The sequence below is a fragment of the Enhydra lutris genome, unplaced genomic scaffold (assembly GCF_002288905.1).
Source record: "Enhydra lutris kenyoni isolate GAN:26980312 unplaced genomic scaffold, ASM228890v2 scaffoldscaffold71, whole genome shotgun sequence".
Classification (NCBI taxonomy): Eukaryota; Metazoa; Chordata; class Mammalia; order Carnivora; family Mustelidae; genus Enhydra; species Enhydra lutris.
Window position 1 is genome coordinate 6,287,324 of NW_019154155.1, and position 21,461 is coordinate 6,308,784.

Consider the following 21,461-nt stretch of genomic DNA (forward strand, 5'->3'; position numbering starts at 1 on the left):
TAACATTGATCCTTCTCAAACTGGTCCCCAAAAACTGAAGAGAACACTTCCAAATTCATTCTACAAGGCCAGCATCACTCTGATACCAAATCCAAAGACATTGCAAGAAAACTACAGGCCAACATTCCTTATGAATAAAGACGTAAAACTCAACAAAACAGTAGCAAATCAAAACCAGGAACATATTAAAGAGAATATATATCATGACTATGTGGGATTTACCCAGAACGCAAGGTTAATTCAACTTAAGAAAATTTCTGCAACATGATAAAAGCCATATATAGGAAAAAACCATAGCTAGCATCCCACTCGATGGTAAAAGACAGAACGCTTTTCTTCTAAGATTAGAACAAATGAACAAATGCCTACTTTCATTATTTTAATTCAACATAGTATAGGAAGTTCTGGCCAGAGCAATTAGGCAAGAAATAAAAGGCATCCAAAGAGGAAAAGGAAAAAGAATCATTTCTGCAGCTGACATAATTTTTTTTGTTTTTTCCCTTTTTTTTTAAGGGGCAATGGTGGGTGCGAGGGAGAAGGAGAAAGAGAATCTTAAGAATCTACACTGGGAGTAGAGCCCGACCTGGGGATCAATCTCACAACCCTGAGATCATGACCTGAACCAAAATCAAGAGTCAGATGCCTAACCAACTGAGGCATCCAGGCAGCCTGACATGACCTTATAGTGGAAAACTTAAGCAAAGTTTCAGAACAAAAAATCAACATGAAAAGTAAGTTGCAGGGGCGCCTGGGTGGCTCAGTGGGTTATAAAGCCTCTGCCTTCGGCTCAGGTCATGTAGTGGAAAACTTAAGCAAAGTTTCAGAACAAAAAATTAACATGAAAAGTAAGTTGCAGGGGCGCCTGGGTGGCTCAGTGGGTTATAAAGCCTCTGCCTTCGGCTCAGGTCATGTAGTGGAAAACTTAAGCAAAGTTTCAGAACAAAAAAACATGAAAAGTAAGTTGCAGGGGCGCCTGGGTGGCTCAGTGGGTTATAAAGCCTCTGCCTTCGGCTCAGGTCATGTAGTGGAAAACTTAAGCAAAGTTTCAGAACAAAAAAAATCAACATAAAAAGTAAGTTGCAGGGACGCCTGGGTGGCTCAGTGGGTTAAAGCCTCTGCCTTCGGCTCAGGTCATGATCCCAGGTTCCTGGGATTGAGCCTTGCATCGGACTGTCTGCTCCACAGGGAGCCTGCTTCCTCCTCTCTCTCTCTCTACCTGCCTCTCTGCCTACTTGTGATCCCTCTGTCTCTCTGTGTCAAATAAGGATGGCTACTATCAAAACAAACCATATGATACAACAATCCCACTTCTGGGTACATATCTAAAAGAAATGAAAGCAGTATCTCCAAGAGATATTTGCACATTTACATTCCTAGCGGTATGATTCAAAAATAGCCAAGAACTGGCAACCAAAAGTCCATGGGCAAATGATTATCAATAAATAAAATGTGATACATACATACAATGGATTATTTTTCAGCCTTAAAAAGAAAGGAAAACCTATTACATGCTACAACGTGGATGAATCTTGAGGACGTTATACTAACTGAAAAAAGGTAAATACTGTATGATCACACTCACAAGAAGCATCTAAAGTCAATTCACACGAACACAAAGTAGGTGGGTGGTGACACCCACCACCAAAACAGAGTTTTAGTTTTGCAAGATGAAAAAGGTTGGGGGATTTGCTGCACTACAACGTGAATATACTTAACACTACAGAGCTATACACTTAAAAATGGTTATGATACTAAATTTCATGATGTGCTTTTTGTAATTAAAAAAATTTTTAAAAGGAAGAAAACCACAATGACAACCACTGCACTGCAATTAGGATGGATTTCTTTTTATAAAAAAATAACATTTTTATTTTTATTTTATTTCATATTTATGTTATACTTATATTTTATTTTTATATTTATTTTATTTTATTATTTATTATTATTTTATTTATTTGTATTTTTATAAAAAATAAAAAATAACTTATTTTAAAAAAATAACTGAGCCTGGGTGGCTCAGTTAAGTGTCTGCCTTCAGCTCAGGTCATGATCCCAGGACCTGGGATAGAGCTCTGCATCAGGCTCCCCCACTGCTTATGCTCTCTCTGTCAAATAAATAAAATCTAAAAAAATAAGAATAACAAGATGAAAATATACAAAAATCAGAACACTCTGAAAGAAAAAATACTTCTGCAACGCTGCTCAGAGCCATGTGAAATGGGGTACAGCCACTATGGAAAACAGTTTGGGGGTTCCTCAAAAAGCTATACATAAAATGAACACATGATCAGTCAATTCCACTTCCTGGCAGATATCTAAAAAAAATGAACACTGGGACTCATATGAATACCTGTGAACCAATGTTCACACCAGCATTATTCACAATGGTCAAAAGGTACAAATAGCCCAAAAGTCTATCAACAAATGAATGAGACAAGCAAGATGTAAATACAAGAGATTATTCAGCCCTAAAGAAAAAAAAGCCTGATACATGCTACAACATAGAAAACCTTAAAATCTTGAAAACATTTTGATAAGTAAACGAATTCAGACACAAAAGGGCAAAATTTTTCTGGTTCTACTTATTTGAGGTACCTAGAATAGGCAAACAAAAAGAGACAAAAGGTAGAACAGAAGTGACCAGGAGCTGGAGGAAAGGGGTACTGGGAACTATTGTTTAGTTAAGTAGAGGGATTCTGTTTGGATGATGAGAAAGTTCTAGAAATGGATAATGGTGATTTAAAAAAAAAAATTTGTGAATATACTTAATGCCAATGAACTGTACACATAAAATTAGAAAAAACTGGAGATGCCTTGGTGGCTCAGTCAGTTGAGCGTCTGCCTTCAGCTCGGGTCCTGATCCCGGGGTCCTAGGATCAGGCCCTGAATCGGGGTCCCTACTTGGTGGGAGCCTGCTTCTCCCTCTCCTCCCTGCTTGTGCTCTCTCTCGCTATCTCTGTCACTATCTGCCTCTCTCTCTCTCTCTCTCTCTCAAATAAATAAATAAATAAAATCTTTTAAAAAAATAGGAAAAATGGTAAATTTTACATTAGTGTATTTTACCAGATATTTATATGGGGGGGGGAGAAAATAAATAAACACAATGATGAACTACCAAGAAAATATTTGCAACACACATGGGGGGGGGAATCAAGGCAAAGAGGTCCTATAGTCAGTAAGATAAACAAACCATCAAAGAATAAAGGCCAGGGGCACCTGGGCAGCTCAGTAGGTTAAGCCTCTGCTTTCGCCTCAGGTCATGAACTCAGGGTCCTGGGATCAAGCCCCACATCGGCTCTCTGCTCAGCAGGTAGCCTGCTTCCTCCTCTTTCTCTCTGCCTACTTGTGATCTCTGTCTCGGTCAAATAAATAAATAAAATCTTTAAAAAAAAAAAAAAAAAAGAATAAAGGCCCCCCAAAAAAAAAAAAAAAAAAAAAGATAGTTTACTAGAGAAGTACAAATGGCTCTTGGAATTATGAACTATGAATTATGAACTATGAAGAAATGTAAATTTAAATTCTAAAGGGACACCACTTTTTTTTTTACACTGACAAAGATCAAAAGGTTCCTCCAAAAAGTTAAAAATAGTACTACCCTACAATCCAGTAATCACACTAGGTATACAAAAATACTAATTCAAAAGCATATGTGCACCCCAATGTTTACATAGCAACATTATCTACAACAGCCAAATTTTCAAACAACCCAAGTGTCCATCAACTGATGAATGGATAAAGAAGATGTGCTATATATATGTATGCACACCCACATGTGCACGCAGGTGTACATACACACATACATACATACACACACACACATTGGAATATCAGTCATAAAAAGGAATGAAATCTTGCCATTTGCAATAACGTGGATGAAGACAGAGTATATTATGCTAAGCGAAGTCAGTCAGAGAAAGACAAATACCACGAGTTCACTCATATGTGGAATTTAAGAAACAAAGCAAATGAACAAAGGGAAAAAATAAAGAGAAGCAAACCAAGAAACAGGCTCTTAACTACAGAGAACAAATTGATGGTTACCAGAGGGGAGGGGTGTGGAGGGATGGGTTAAATAAGTGATGTGAATTAAGGAATACACTTGTGATAAGCACCAGGTGTTGTATAGTAGTGTTGAGTCACTATATTGTACACCTGACACTAATATTACACTGTATGTTAACCAACTAGAATTTAAATAAAAACACAAGAGGGGCGCCTGGGTGGCTCAGTGGGTTAAGCCGCTGCCTTCGGCTCAGGTCATGATCTCAGGGTCCTGGGATCGAGTCCCTCATCGGGCTCTCTGCTCGGCAAGGAGCCTGCTTCCCTCTCTCTCTCTGCCTGCCTCTCTGTCTACTTGTGATCTCTCTCTGTCAAATAAATAAATAAAATCTTAAAAAAAAAAAATAAGAAAAAAAGGATTAATAATACAGAAAGAGTCTCATACTACAAAGCAGTATAAACTGGTACAACTTCTATGGAGGGCAACTCAAAAAAATATTTCTTTAACCAAGCAATTCCACTTCCAGGCATCCTTCCTATAGACATACTATCGATGTTTTGAAGAATAAAACATAAAGCCATACCCCAGGCCTGTGCTCCTTCTCTCTCTTTCTGTCAAGTAAATAAATAAAATCTTTAAAAGAATTTTTTCTAAGAAAATGACAACAGTGGTTTGCCTATATGGAAGAGCACACTGTGTAGATGGGTCAGGGACAGAGGAACATCTTCCTTCTCAATGTTTATCTTTTTTACCTTTTAAATTTGGTATCCTATCTATACACACTTGGATCTGATTAGGGTTTCATTGAATTAAGAGATTTGGAAACAAAAATATTAACATTTTGACATTACTGAATCCTTCCCATTCAGACATACACACACCTTTTCATTCTACTTTTCTTATTATATCCTGTATTATTTTATAACTTCCCTCATAAAAGCCTTGCATATTCATTGTAATTATTCCTATCTCTTGCAATAGTGAAAAGTATTTTTCCCATTACACTATAAAATATTCATATAGCACAGAAATACAGTAAGGTGTAAAAAAACACAAAATGAAAAAATATACTATATGTGCTATATATACATATATATCTGTAACAAAGAATTGATATCCATACTTTAGAAAGATCACAAACTGGGACGCCTGGGTGGCTCAGTTGGTTAAGCAGCTGCCTTCGGCTCAGGTCATGATCCCGGCGTCCTGGGATCAAGTCCCACATTGGGCTCCTTGCTCATCAGGGAGCCTGCTTCTCCCTCTGCCTCTGCCTGCCATTCTGTCTGCCTGTGCTTGCTCTCTCTCCCTCTCTCTCTCTGACAAATAAATAAATAAAATCTTTAAAAAAAAAAAAAAAAAGAAAGAAAGATCACAAACTGACAAAAATTGGGGGCACCTGAGTGGCTCAGTCAGTTAAGCATTCAGCTCAGGTCATGATCTCAGGGTTGTGAGATGGAACCTTGAGTCGGGCTCTGTGCTCAGTGAGGGAAACTGCTTGGGATTCTTTCCCTCTTCCTCTCCCACCCCCTCTGCCACCCCACCCCACATGAGCTCTGTCTAAAATAAATACATTCTTAAAAAATATAAATAAGGAGCCAAAAATGTAATTACTTTATAATATGCAGTGTTCACACGAATGTGGAGAAACTAGTGGAAATGCAGTGAATATAGTAGGCCAGTGGAACATAATTTGACAGTTACTAGAACATATATGCACATATTCTGACTCAGCAATTCCTATTCTTACACCTACTCTCAGAATTTCCCCCTAGGAAAAACAAGCATAAACCCAGAGAAAACTACCACACATATATTCTGTGTAGCACTATAATAAAACATTGCAAAAAGACTAAATGTTCAACAGAATGTCTAAACTACATTAAATCTATCACATGAAATATCACACAACAGTTAAAAAAAAAGACATAACTCTTTATGTACTAACTCAAAAGACACCTAAGGCATACCACTAACTGAAAAAAGCAAGCTGGAGAATGGTATAGTATACATGATTTTAAAAATGCACACATGATATTACTATATAATTCTCATGGATACATATTAGTTTGTACACAGAAAAGAATTTGAAGTAATCAACATTAAATTGATAATACTACTACTAAGCACTGGGGAAGTAAGGAAAGGGGCCAGGAGACCAATGACTGATGACTTAACAGATAGATAATGGCCTCATGATGCTTACAATCTCACTACAAAAGTTTCCTTTTAACACATCGTCATCAGTTATCTAAAATAATGCTACGCTGGCTTTAGAAACTGATAAAAATCGTTCATTAATATACTAAAAATCCACTCAAGGGTTATGAGAGAGTCTAAACAAAAATCCCTTAAACAAAAATCTAGTAAGTCAATCGATTAACTCATTCAGGTTATCTCTAGGGCACAGAATTTCTAGTTGTATGGAATAATTTATTTCCTATAGGACCACAATTTAACTGGAAGGTATTGCCAAGTAATTTCAACTTTCATTATGGATCTCATCCATTCCCTTGATTTTAAGTATTTTTTTAAAGATTTTATTTATTTATTTGACAGACAGAGATCACAAGTAGGCAGAGAGGCAGGCAGAGAAGAGGAAGCAGGCCCCCTTCTGAGCAGAGAGCCCAACATGGTGCTCGATCCCAAGAACCTGGGATCACGACCCGAGCGGAAGGCAGAGGCTTTAACCCACTGAGCCACCCAGGTGCCCTTGATTTTAAATATTACCAATACCCTAATCTCCTTAATTTATCTCAATCAAGATGTTTCAAAGTCCTAAACTGCCTACTTCCTATATCTAGTACTTTTAACTTGCTCTTTCACTCATATCCGCACATTCCCCAGTCTGCGATTTAGGAAAGTTATATGTCTTGCTACTCATACCAGAAACCTGTGGGTCATTTTTAATTTCTTCTTTCTTTACTTACAACTATATCATCCCCAAGTCCTATCCTACTTCTAAAATAAATACTGAAACTGTCCACTTTGATCCACCTCTTCTAATATTCCTCTAGTCCTAAAAATTCACCATCATTTTTCTGCAGGACTGACATTACCTACCACATTCCCCAGAACACACTTTTTACATGGCTTTCCAGTGTCTTAGGAAAAAAACCTAAGATTTTTTTCCCCCCTCACCTGTAAGGTTCCTGCCAGATTTGATCCCTGCCTACATGTTAAGCTTAATTTCAGCACTATTCTTCCTTGCCTTGCTCATTAGGCTTCTGCTAAACTAAGCCTTCTTTTAGTTCGTGGAGGGTCCAAGACCCTCCTTGTACCAAGGTGTCCTGTGCACACAATCTTCCTCTGTCTGAAACAATCTCTTCAAACTTCTTTTCAGTCTCAGTATAAACTTCACTCCCTCATCTTCTAAGGCAAAGGAAACAAAATCAAAAATAAACTATTGAGGGGTACCCGGCTGACTCAGTTGGTAGAACATACAACTCTTGATATTGGGGTCCTGAGTTCAAGCCCCACAATGGGTTTAGAGCTTACTTAAAAAAAAAAAAATTAGGGCACCTGGGTGGCTCAGTGGGTTAAAGCCTCTGCCTTCAGCTCAGGTCATGATCCTGGGATCATGGTCCTGGAATCCCATGGTCCTGGGATCAAGCCCCACATCAGCCTCTCTGCTCAGAAGGGAGCCTGCTTTCCCCTCTCTCTCTGCCTGCCTCTCTACCTACTTGTGATCTGTCAAATAAATAAATAAAATTTAAAAAAAAAAGATTTAAAAAAAATTTAATTGAATGCAGGGATTACATCAAAATAGAAAGTTTCTGCACATCAAAGGAAAAAACCAACAACACTAAAAGGCAACCTTTGGAACGGCAGATGAGATTTGCAAATAACATATCTGATTTAGAGTTAGTATCCAAAATATATAAAGAACTTATAAAACTCAACACCCAAGAAAGCAAATAAACCAATTAAAAATTGGGCAGAAAACATGAACAGACATTTAAAGACAAACACATGGCCAAAAGACCCATGTAAAGATGCTCAACATTACTTATCATCAGGGAAATGCAAATCAAAACTGTAATATCACTTTACACCTGACAGAATGGCTATCAATAACACAAGAAACAACAGGTATTGGTGAGGATGTGGAAAAAGGGAACCTCCTTGCGGTGTTGGTGGGAATGCAAGTGGTGCAGCCACTCTGAAAACAGTATGGAGTTTCCTCAAAAAGTAAAAAATGGAACTACCCTGGGGCTCCTGGTTGGCTCAGTATGTTAAGCATCTGACTTGATTTAGGCTCAGATCATGATCTCAAGAATGTGGGATCATGCCCCATGTCAAGCTCCTCGCTCAGCACAGTCTTCCTATAGATTATCTCCCTCTCCCTTCGCTCCTCCCCACAGTCATGCATGCCCTCTCTCTAATGTAACACCTTTATTTTTTTTTTTTAAGATTTTATTTATTTATTTGACAGAGAGAGTGAGAGCGCACAAGTAGGGGGAGCGGCAGAGGGAGGGGAAAAGCAGACTCCCTGCTAAGTGAGGAACCTGGCCCAATGTGAAGCTCGAGTCCATGACCCTGAGATCATGACCTGGGCCAAATGCAGCCTCTTAACTGAGCCACCCAGGTTTATAAGCAAAAAAAAAATGGAACTACTCTACGATCCAGCAATCACGCTACTAGGTATTTACTCAAAGAATACAAAATACTAATTCAAAAGCACCCCAATGTTTATAGCAACACTATCTATAATAGCCAAATTATGAAAACAGCCCAAGTGTCCACAGACTGACAAATGGAGAAAGACATGGTGTTTATGTATGTATGTGGGTGTTACACACACACACAGTATTACTCAGCCATAAAAAAGAATGAAATCTGGGGCGCCTGGGTGGCTCAGTGGGTTAAGCCTCTGCCTTCGGCTCAGGTCATGATCCCAGGGGCCTGGGATCGAGTCCCACATCAGGCTCTCTGCTCAGCGGGGAGCCTGCTTCTCCTCATCTCTCTCTGTCTGTCTCTCTGCCTACTTGTGATCTCTCTCTCTGTCAAATAAATAAATAAAATCTTAAAAAAAAAAAAGAATGAAATCTTGCCATGTGCAATGACGTGGATGGAACTAGAAGAGTGTTATGCTAAATGTAATAAGTCAGTGAAAGAATGACAAATAACATATGATTTCACTCATATGTGGAATTTAAGAAACAAAACCAACCAACAAAGGCAAAAAATAAAGAAAGAGGCAAACCAAAAAAGAGACTCTTAACTATAGAGAACAAACTGATAGTTACCAGAAGGGAGGTGGATGGGTTAAATAGATAATAGGGGGTTGGGAGGGCCTAGGTGCTTCAGTCAGTTAAGTGTCTGCTTCAATTCAGGTCATGATCCCAGGCTCCTGGGATCAAGCCCCACATCCTACTCTCCCACTCCCCCTGCTTGTACTCTTGTCAAATAAAAAATAAAATATTTTAAAAAGTAAAACAGGTAATGGGGATTAAGGAGTGTACTTGTTGTGATGAGCACCAGGTGATATAAAGTGTTCAATCACTGTATTATAGACCTGAAACTAATATTGCACTGTATGTTAACTGGAATTTACATATAAACTTTAAAAAATGAAAACAAATGTCACTCTCTCAAGAGCCTTCCCTATCAAACACTTCATTAACCGTATCTGGTCTAAGTTAAGTTCTCCCTTATTATACTCGTGTCATCACACACATTTCCTCAGCTCAAGTTATCCAGTCTGTAATTTTGTTTACTTGTAATCTGTATTCCCCATTAGACTGTGTGTTCCATGAGGGAAAAGACCTACGGATTTATCGTCTATCACTGTATCCTCTGTACTTAACATAATGCCTGAATAATTACTGAATGAATATTTTCCTCTAATAAAAGGAGGTAACAAGTAACTTCTGTGAATTCTTCTTTGGTTTTTTTACTGCTATCCCCCAACACTTCCCCACAACTGAATTCTACCTCTATCTCTCCCTCTGTTCCTGTGATCCACAGAACAATCATTTCACCCTTGAGCTTCAGTTTACCCATTATAAAACAGTAAATTAAATGTTCTCAAAAGATGAAACAATAAAAATCTCTGCCCTGTCTTTCATCATGACTTTTTATTACCTCCAATTTCAATATACATAATTAGTAACACGGCTTAATCTTAGACCCTATTAAAAGTTATGCCCTATCCCTTTTTAATCCTTAACCAAAACAGCTAAATAAACCCACACTTCCTTCTCCAAATGTAGTTTAAAATCTACAGTAACACAAGTAAACTTCAACCATGTATGTTAATTTGGAAACATTCATTTATTCTTAAAACACTTGCTATTTCAAATCTATGATCTAGCAAATGACTTTTTTTTTTTTTTTTAAAGATTTTATTTATTTATTTGACAGACAGAAATCACAAGTAGGCAGAGAAGCAGGGAGAGAGAGAGGAAGAAGCAGGCTCCCTGCTAAGCACAGAGCCCGATGCGGGGCTCCTGGGATCATGACCTGAGCCGAAGGCAGGGGCTTTAACCCACTGAGCCACCCAGGCGCCCCCAAATGACTGTCTTTGATACAAAATTTTCCCAGTGTTTTTAACATGACAGAATGAAGGGCTTTACAAAGAATACACTTTGCTTACGTGAATTCAAAAGTCCCATGATTAAGAGCCATCCAACCTAATGAAACAGTAAAACCTGCATCAATAAGCAAACGAGATCACAGATTCAAAAAGGCTTCAGGTACTAAGAATCTATTTCTCCAATACAGATTTTTACTAAAGAAAAATCTATTCCCTTTGTTGCTGAAGACTCAAAACTCATGACAATTTTTTTTTTCCTGACAAAATTTTTCATTTATTCATTTGAGACAGAGCACAAATGCACAAATTATGAAAAGAGGTTCAGAGGGAGAGGAAAAAGCAGACTCCCTGTCCCTGATCAGCAGGGAGTCCAGTCAGGGCTGGAGCCCAACACAGGCCTCGATCCCAGGTCCCCAATCTGGTGCAGATTATGACCTGCACCAAAGGCAGAGGCTTAACCAACTGAGCCAGTCAGGCACCCCAAAACTCATGACAATTTTTACCAGCATCCTCTCCCAGAGATATGTTCTTCAGATGTTCATTGGTCTTAAAATGAAACGAATACAGAGAGAACATAGGAGTATACCAAAGAAAACCTGCGTTTTCTCCCCTTTGGTGGACAAATTACAGAATATAAATAGACAATCCTACTCATCATATACAATTCAATCTCAGGGTTTTTTTTAAATATCTAGTAAATATGTACAACTCTGAAGTAAAGGCACGCAGTCTTATTTTAGTTTAACCCTTTTATTCAACCCCTTCACGACTAGAGTTCTCCTTTTTTGTCTCTGAATTTTATCACATATATAGTAAAATAACAGTAACAGCTACTATTTATAAAAGACACATTTGGTAGCATGATCGCAATTACCATAAAATTTACCTTATAATAGATACCTTAAATATTTTATTATCACTACTACCCCAATTTGCAGATGCATAAACTATTCTGTGTAAGCAGGTAGCTTTCCTATGTTCCGTCACTGTTAGGTGCAAAACCAGAGTCTGTGCCCTAAGTCCACACATTATACCACACTATCCCTCAATCACACAGAACTGAGACTTAAGAACTATTCTAATACAACAACCACTAGAATTCAAACGTTAATCAACTGAAGATTTTTGCAAAATAAGGATAGGGAAAGAATTACAAGAATGTCAGACTTGTGTAGAAAATGTCAGTTAATGATAATATACGTGCAAAATATTAGTATGATGAACAGGGAAAAAATGTAAGAATACACATTTAAAAATGTAAACATCTCAAATAAAATGGGATTGGGGGGAGCTTCCATTTTCTACATCACATACCCTTAGTACTTTAAGATTTTAAGGGCATGTTTTATTTTTATAACCAAAATATTAAGAACTACCCTGACATGCATATAACTACTAATGTCTGTATATTACCTGTTATGCTTCATTGTTTATACTCATTCATTTACAGGATTGTAAAATGAACACTGAGAACCTATTAAAAACCACATGTAACACATTTCCTAATTGATTTATTCTTTTTAAGGGTTTTAAGCTTAGTTCCTATTTTGTTTCACAAGCCAACAAGAATCTCTCAAATTTTTACAAAGTGAGTAATGTGATCACAGGGCTTTATGAAAAATTAATCTGGCTGTAGACTGGAATAAGGAATAGGATGAAAATTCCCTTGTAAACATAACTCCCTATTATTGAACACAATGGACTACAGTCAATGTACAAAACAAAACTAGAGAGAGCTGAGGGCCTTAGGACGTAAAAACACTTAAAGGTCTCAACATTTGAGTCAAATGAGGGGAACTAAAGGAGATAGTCAGAAGTATAAGACCACATTAAGTGCACAGTCCCAGAAATCAAGAGTTTCAAGGAATATTAAATTTCAAATGCTAGAGAATTAAGATGAGAAAGAAGCACTTTAGGATTTGACAAATCACTAGCAACCTCAAAAATACAGATTTTGGCACAGTGTTGTGAGCACAAATCAGCAAAATTTCTTCTGAAAAAGAAGGGGAAAACAAAGAAGTTAGGAGGAGTGGAAAGATTCTGCCGAGATTCTGAAGGATAAAGCACTTTAGCACACTAACAGACTAACAAAGAAGCAGGCAGAGAGAAATCGGTGAAGGAAAAAATTCCTTCCCTCTACAATCTGATGAGCATTCAGATGGGTCTATTTTACCAGGGGTGGCAAAAAAATTTCATGGTGTTTGGTCGACTCAGTCAGATTAAGAATCTTAGCAGCTATTAACTGATCACCCATTGACCAGTCACATACTCTGTATGATTCTTAATTTTTATATCATAGCAATCACAGAAAAGCAGGCATTATTATACTCATTTGTCAGATGAGTAAACCAAGGCTCAAAGATTAAATAACTTACTACAGATCACAAATTGGTAAATAAATGGTAAAGCAAAACTGGCTTTAACAATTTTATAGGGGCATAATTTTCATACAATTTACTTATTTTAGGGTTGCCTAATTGCAAGCATCTCTTGATTTCGCTCTGGTCATTATCTCAGGGTCCTGAGAGCGAGCCCTGCAACAGGGAGTCTGCTTGGGATTCTCTCTCTCCTTTTCCCTCTGCCCCTCCCTCCACTAGTTGGTTTCTGTACCCCTCTCTCTCTCTAAAATAAATTTAAAAATCTTTATTCATTTTAAGTGAAAAGCTTGACAATTCTTTGTAAATTTATACACTTATGCAGTTATCACCACTATCTAGTTTAAGAAAACTTTTATCATCCCAAAACTTCCCTCAAAAGCAAGGGCAGATTTGAACCCTGATCTCTCTGGCTCTAAACTCATGTCACACCACAAAGGCCCTGGCAACGTCAAGTAACAAAAATGATTTTTTAGGCAGAAAAAACTCAAATTAACTCCCATTAGCTCCCCGTCCATGTGAGGGACCAACATACCATTAGAACCATACCCTCATTCCATGATCTCAGCAAATTCAAAAGTTCACTAAAATTTGGATATGCCTCATACAAGTAGAGCAAAAAAAAGCACAGATACTGTGTGCTATTTTTTTTTTTTTATGTAAAAGCAATTAGAAATGGGAAAAACAAATGAAAAATAAAGTCCAGGAGGAAGGTAGGATGAAATCAGCTGAGCAAGGACATAGGATGGAAAAATGTAATCTGTGGATGAAGAAAAGAAAGTAATAGAAATCAGGAGTTTGGGTCATGGAAGACAAAGACTTGAACAGAAGCTTTTCTTTGATATGCAACATAAAACTGTTCAGATACAGAACGAAATGACTTACTAAGCAGAAATTAAAACTTAAGAAATAGAACTATACAATATTAAGCAAGTCAAACAAAAATAAACACACACACACAAATAGAAACACAAAGTGAAAAACATTCACAGTAATTAAAGTTGCAAAGTTAAGGGGTTGCCTGGGTGGCTCAGTCAGTCAACTATCTGCTGTTGGCTCAGGTCATAATCCCAGGGTCCTGGGACCAAGCCGCAAGTCTGGCTCCCTGCTCAGCAACTACTAACAGAACATAATTTTTATGATTACTTGACATTAATAAACATTATAATACATAAATTATTGAATGATTTCTGCAGTGCCCTGATTACCCTGAACTATTCTCAGTCTGGTCCAGCAGGCTCAATAGGGCAAAAAATACTACACTTTCTAGTCAAAAGACATGCCTTTTAGAAATTATTATAAAACTGTTCCAGTATTACAAAAAAAAGTCCTTTAAGTTATGAAACCGTAATTTCAGAAATAGAACTCTTAGAATAATAAACTCTTAGAATACTCAAACTCTTGAGAATACTCAAACTCTTAGAATAATAAATCAGATAATATATCTATCTAGGTGGGTACAGCAAAAGTATTGACATTGACATAAAGTAAAAAAACTAAAGAATTTGTCTCATTGTATGTCACATTTTGTGAACTTTCTTCTGTCTGAAATCTGTAACTAAGCACCACCATCTTACTTAAAATTGCCATTTAAGTATTTTTCTTAACCAACCTAAATGTACAGTTAGAAAGAAATGTTTACTCTAAGAATTGTAACATCTTTCCCAATTTTTTAATGAGGTTACAACAATTAATTCTACTAGTAAATTACAATTACTCTTAAATTACAATTTAATATTAATTTTAAATGAGAAGCATATTAAAATATTTAATAATTTAAGAATAAAATGTTTTAAAACTTTTTTTAATGAAGCTATAGTTGGCATATAACACTGTATTAGTTTAGGTGTATTTTTTTCTAACCTTTAAATCTGAAATTCACGTTAACAAATTCAACCTTCAAATTTACTAGGAACACCAGGGGGAAAAAAATCTAGTACACTCTGGAAAAGTAGGAGAAACCTGATCCTCGGCAGTCTATTGAGATTAAAAAGCATGGTTAAAACGGTAATGTAATTCTTCAAATATAAACAAAAACTAGACAACATGTAATAATGAAATACTCAAATCTTTTTTCTTATTACCTACTTACCCTAATATCCAAAGTTTACTCTTAAATCATTTCTTGTAATAATAAGTATAAATACTTACAAGACAGTAATCAAATCAATAAAAATAAAACCCCAAAAATCATATACTTCTTTCAATTTAAGGACCATGAATTTTTCTTAAATTTTGTTACTTTTAACTTTCAATGAACTGCTATTAAGTTAAAAATAACATAGGGGGCACCAATGGGTTAAGACTCTGCCTTTGGCTCAGGTCATGATCTCAGGGTCCTGGGACTGAGCCCTGCATTGGGCTCTGTGCTCAGCAGGGAGCCCACTTCCCCCACCCCACCCCCACCGTCTGCCTCTCTGCCTACTTGTGATCTGTCAAATTAATAAATAAAATCTTAAAAAAAAAAAATAGTACTAAGAACAAATCCCAAACAAGTCATGTGACCAAGTGATTTCATAAACCTCTCTAAAACATCTTTTTTAAACTCCACAACCGATTTTCCCATTGGTTTACAAAAATTATTCTGCAGTTCCAAAGTGTTATATAACACTTGATGCAAAAAATTAATAGATTTTAAAATACACAATAAAACAACAGATATGCTCACACAATCCAAATTTTAACACATTTAAGATAACCAATTTATCTTGTTACCAAGTTTGTGTCTGGTGCTGGCCCTTATAATTTCCTTACCATTTCTATTTTAATAATAGAAACCTAAGATTCCAAACTGACTTGTTTAAAAAACAGGTTGCAGGGGCGCCTGGGTGGCTCAGTGGGTTAAGCCGCTGCCTTCGGCTCAGGTCATGATCTCGGGGTCCTGGGATCGAGTCCCGCATCGGGCTCTCTGCTCAGCGGGGAGCCTGCTTCCCTCTCTCTCTCTCTCTGCCTGCCTCTCTGTCTGCTTGTGATCTCTCTGTCAAATAAATAAATAAAATCTTTAAAAAAAAATAAAAAATAAAAAATAAAAAACAGATTGCAGATTAAAAAAAATTTGCAACTCCAACTATGTAGAACAGAATTTTCTTGCTGGTATATAACCAAAATAAAAAATAAAATACAACTGTTACCCAGAATCCCAAAGTTAAAAATTATGGATTTATGCAACAGCAGTTTTTCTGACAACCTTAGAGGTCTTACATATTAGAGTTGTGCATAAGAACTTTCAGATTTGAATAGTTCAAAGTCCTGTTAAAGACTAAAATCCTAATTCCACTCTCTGACAGGAATAGAAGAAAATTAAACAAATGAAATTAAAAAATGGAAAATGCATGGAGTCAAAGTAACTTAAAATGCCCTACACAAACACTATTTGAGAATCCAGTGGGAGAAAACATTTGCATTTGGGCTCATCTAAAAATATACTCACAAACTGAATATCTAAAAGTCTTCTTAAAATAAATGTTATTCAATACAATAACATATATGTTAATAGTTCATGGGGCAGAGACAGATATTAATGTCTAGAAGAAAAAAATATAAAATTTCTAATTATACCACACCTTTTCACAACATAGAGCGCCCAATATTTCATACATACTCTTTCCAGCACAATAATACTACAGCATCTGATTTTAAGACTCGCTTCATCTCAAATGCACTGTTTATGCACTTTTGTACCTCAAAGGCAAAATAGAATAATCTTTAAGAAAAGAACACTCTGCACTCAGAGTGGAACCTGCTTAAGATACTCTCTCTCCCTTCCCCCCTTAATAAAAAACGAAACAAAACAAAAAAACCACTGTTGTAAAAAGACAATATGTCAAGCTCTATATCCATGCAAAATTCTGAAACATTCAAATGTCAGCTTCAGTGTGGTATCTGAGTGATTCAGGGTTGTCTCACCACATGAGGTACAAAAAAATCTGCCCCATGAGATTATGTAACATTGAAAAGTAGAAATCACCCTGTATCTTTTAAGAAGATACAGTTTTTAAGTGTAAAAACTGTGTTTAAGAAGAGGACAGGTGGGGGGGGCGCCTGGGTGGCTCAGTCTGCTAAGCATAGGACTCTTGAGTTTTGGCTCAGGGCATGATCTCAGGGACACGAGATCAAGTCCCAAGTGGGGCTCTGCACTTAGCTCAGAGTCCGCTTGAGATTCTCTCCCTCTCCCTCTGCCTCAACCCCCACTTGTGCACACATGCACTCTAAAGCATTAAAATAATTTTTTTTAAATCTTTAAAAATGACAGGCGTGGGGCGCCTGGGTGGCTCAGTTGTTAAGCGTCTGCCTTTGGCTGAGGTCGTGATCCCAGGGTCCTGGGATCCAGCCCACTGGGCACCTTACTTGGTGGGAAGCCTGCTTCTCCATCTTCCACTACCCCTGCTTGTGTTCCCTCTCTCACTTGTGTCTCTGTCAAGTAAATAAATAAAATCTTTAAAAATAATAATAAAATGTCAGGCAGGAGAAGAGGGATACATACTATTAAGGATGCACTAAATAAAGATGCCATAAATATAAAAGAGTACTTTTAACTGCTGAAACACTTCATATATACACATAAAAGCAACTAACTCACATTAAGTGCCCAATAATAAGTATAACAAAGAACTTATTTAGTCAAGGTCAATTAAATCATCAGGTTATCTTCATCTTACTGTATGGCATGTTAAAGCACCATTAGTTGGTCTTTTTAAACAAAAGAATTTTAAATTCTGAGCTAAATCATTAAGCGTAACAAGGACCACATTTCAGTATTATCAGAAAGAACCATGGCTTTCATAATCATATTTGTGTTGACATTACATATCGTCCTACATATAGTCCTGACATTACATACAGTTATACATTTTGTTTGTCCTCATCTCCAAGTGTCTATTAAATATAACCAATTACCAACCTTTCCCCTATCAACATCTCAATTAAGAACCAAGAAAAAAATCTGAGAAAGTTAAATTTTTTGTGAAAATACGTGGTAATAAGCATTGCCCATCTATGTGGAAGATCTGATCCTTGATCCATTACATCAATGACTTAATCCCTGAAGAGCCTTAAATTCATCAGGCAATATATTCATTCAAGTTGCAGTATTTAAGAGAGATTCTGTACACAGATTTACTGAAAAGAACATATTACTTCTGATACAAATAGACGGTTTTTTTAAGATTTTATTTATTTTTGTGAGTGAGCACGGGCATGCACACACACACCAGCAGTGGGAGGAGGGAGAAAAAAGACTTCCTGCCCTATGTGGGACTCAATCCCAGGACCCTAGGTCATGACCTCAGCCGAAGGCAGATGCTTACCCAACTGAGCCACCCCGTCACCCCTCAAATAGACAGTTTTTAAATAAGACATTAACTTCAGTTCTATAATTTTTTTTTAAAGGTACTCAGTAAGATTCAAACATTTGCTATCTATCTACCTGTTCTCTAGGAGAAGATAAGCTGAAAGGATTCTAACCTTGGCTTTTTCACTGTTTCAATTTCCAAATGTATAAAGCCAGTACATACTTTAAAACAGGACAGCTTAGTTGCTGAACTTAAGGCACCTTAATCAAACCGCTTGTCTGATACTACTATTACTACCTGGTACCTCCCTATGCCTGTTTTCCCCTCTACAAATTAGAAATAAAAACAGTACATGTATCACTGGTCTCTCACAATATCACACTACCACAGAGTACTTTTTTGTGAGGATTATATTACTTAATTCATTTAAAAGTTGGTCTGGATATGTGTTGATAATTATAAAGTGTAAATGACAGAAATACAAAGGTTCAGCATGTTGTCCTCACTCATTAAATTTAACTTTCCATAATAAACTTTTTTTTTTAAACTTAGAATTGTACTGGCATACAATGAGGGCTCAACATGTGCCATTTTTATTAGTCTGAAGGCTACTTGCTAAAACTAAAGGAAATAATACATGAAAGTGCCTTGTATTGTGCCTAGAATGTTGTGTATTAAAATATAAGTTGCCATCCTCACATCATCTTTCAGGTCAGTATTCAGCAAAATATTCATCACCTATTAATTATCTTTTGATCCATTTGGGACTTAATATTTAAGCATAAGCTACTATATTTATGACTCACCTCTGACAAAGCGCTATAAGTTACAATATCAACTGTCAATGAGATACAGTGTGTCCAGAGCTCAGGAAATACAGAGTCCAGAGTGGAGCTTCACTGATATTTTGTACCTAATCTCAACTGACAGAAATTCTGACTGGTTTTGTTTATTTTACTGTCTAGCATATTAGAAGACTGCTCCTCAAAACAAACAAATTATAAACATTAAACAATAACTCAGGTGACACATTCAAGAATGACTCAAGTGAAGACTAATCAACACAGAAGATGGACGACCAAGAGATTATCTGGAGCAGTGGTGTGGTGTAATCTGCATAGTAGCTAGTTACCTAGTTGGAGAAACTAAAGTACTAGAAATGTTGATTTCATGCCCTTTCCTAAACAAAGTCATGAAAGAGATCTACCAACTATGAACCCTAAGAGTCTTTTAAATCAGACACAAACGGAAAGTCAAATGACTGTATTTTTCCAATACCTACAATCAATTATCCATTGTAAAGGAAGAAAAAGTGTTAAAGATGGTTGCATGCATAGCATTTAAAACGAAGTAACTTCAATTCCCACTTTGGAACTCTAGAGGGCACCAGAAATATGCCCTCCTTTGCACCACCCCTCCTCCCGGGTAACGTGAGCAGCTGCAGGAGCCCGTCGTCTGGTTGCTGAGGTTGGTATTGCAGCAGCAGGAGAGATTCTGTCTGCAGCGGTGGAAACAGCAGCGCCCACTCCCAGCTGCCTCACCAGCCATTACCCAGGCTTCACCCCGGGGGCAGCTGCCACCGAAGGGAAAGCTCCTCCCCCTCAAAACAACGGGGACAGACAAGTCCCATGGCTGAACCCCTACAACCTGACAACGTCCTCTAAGAACAAATTAGGGGCGAAGAACTCACAATGGGGGTGTTTTCCTCACTTTCTGCCAAAGATGCACCAACTGGGGTTGAAGGCGATTCCTGGTCCTGGGGTAAGAGGAAAAATGAAAAATGTATCAAGAACATCCAACCATGTGGGAAAACCGAGCCCTTTCCACCAGGAGGAAGACGATAAGGGACTAAGAGGTCAAGGAGGTTTGGCCCTTCTATTATTACTCCCCAGCCCGCAACCAGCAATCCCCTCCTACGTAAAGTAGAGTAAAACCACGCAAAATATATATCTGGGAACAAAACCCACGTGAAAAGCAAAATCTGGAGGGAGGAGGCTGGAGGGCACCAAGCCTGCTACTGGGAAGGGGCGGGCGGGGGAGGGGGGGAAGGGCAAACGTTGCCTCGACGCCAGCAAGGGAATTGTATTCCCTCCTTAATTTGCCCACCCAGCGTCATCCCGTCACTCTCCGCACCAATTCGGAGGTAAGGGGCGGCTCACGTCACCGTCGGGGTGCTATCTCCCATATTTGCCCCAAGCAGTTGCCCTGGGCCCGAGACTTGCCCCCCCCCCCCCCCCCCCGCTTGCAGTCGGCGACCGGCAGCGCTGCCTCCCCGTCCGCCATTAGAGACCCAGCCAAACAATACGTGAGGAGCAAGAGCCGCGCAACGAAGCCCAGGGAAGAGAAGAGCGACGGAGGGGACCGGGTGGGGAAAGAGGCAGCACCCGCGCCCCGAAAAACTTGGGGACCTCAGGCTACCGCGGAGACGGTCGGAGCGCAGCCCCGAGAGCGGGAGAACGAACTGAAGCTCCCCTCCCCCCACCTTTCCACCACCACCCCCCCGCCGCAAGAAAGAAAGGAAAAATACCCCGCGACCTCCCACAGCCCCGACCCGGGCAGCCCCCGCCCCCCGAGAGACCCCCGCCTCTGGCGTCCGCCTCACCCAGCCCTCCCGGCCTCGCCCTCACTCTCGCAGCCCTTCGGGCCGCACGCGAAGACGCCTGTGACATGAGCGGAGCCCGGAGCAGCCCCCGAGGCCCCGACGCGGTAGCGGCTACGGCGGCCGCGCCGCGGGGTATTAATCCCGGGTCGGTGGGAGGCTCCGGAGGCTGCCCTCACCCATCTCCGCCTCCCCAGTCGCCTCCGCCTCCGCCTCCTCCTCCCGAGGCTGCGCCGCTCCCAGCCACCCCCACTATCGGCGGAACTGGACTGGAAAGACAGCGGGGATAAGCCTCACCCGGTTCTGGCTGCGGCTCCGCGGAACGAACCTCCCCTCCCCCGGCCCCCCCCCCCCTTCGGCAACACGCACAACTCCGCTCGGTCCAGTCCCGGGTTTAGCGCTGGTGAGGAGGAGGAGGCGGAGGAGGCGACGGCGCGGCCGAGCCCGGGAAGGCCCCTCCCTCCGCACCCTCATTGGCTGGCTGGAAGGGCTGTCCGGGGCACCTCGGGGACGTCCATTGGCTACATCTGCCTTCCTTCAGGCCCCTCCCGAGGGGGTGGTCCGGAGGGCCGTCCATCAGGAACAGACCACACCCCCCGGAGTTGCCATTCCACTCCCCCCTCGGCCGGCGCTCGGCCCTCGGCCGCGTCCCCTCCCCTCC

General features: G+C 39.2%; 1 protein-coding gene across 2 annotated transcripts in view; it reads right to left on the bottom strand.

Moving 5' to 3' along the window:
- The window catches only part of LOC111159886 (zinc finger MYM-type containing 2), a 113,654-nt gene extending 92,517 nt beyond the window's left edge, over window positions 1–21,137 (bottom strand). The window contains exons 1-2 of one of the 2 annotated variants that reach the window (XM_022522546.1): window positions 21,098–21,137; window positions 19,892–19,957 (exon numbers count right to left, since the gene is read on the bottom strand). The gene's annotated coding sequence lies outside the window, so the exon portion shown is untranslated. Of the gene's footprint in view, window positions 1–19,891; window positions 19,996–21,097 lie in introns of those variants that run through there. The other variant, XM_022522545.1, reaches the window with a different exon arrangement.
- Between the last annotated feature and the right edge of the window lie 324 nt (window positions 21,138–21,461).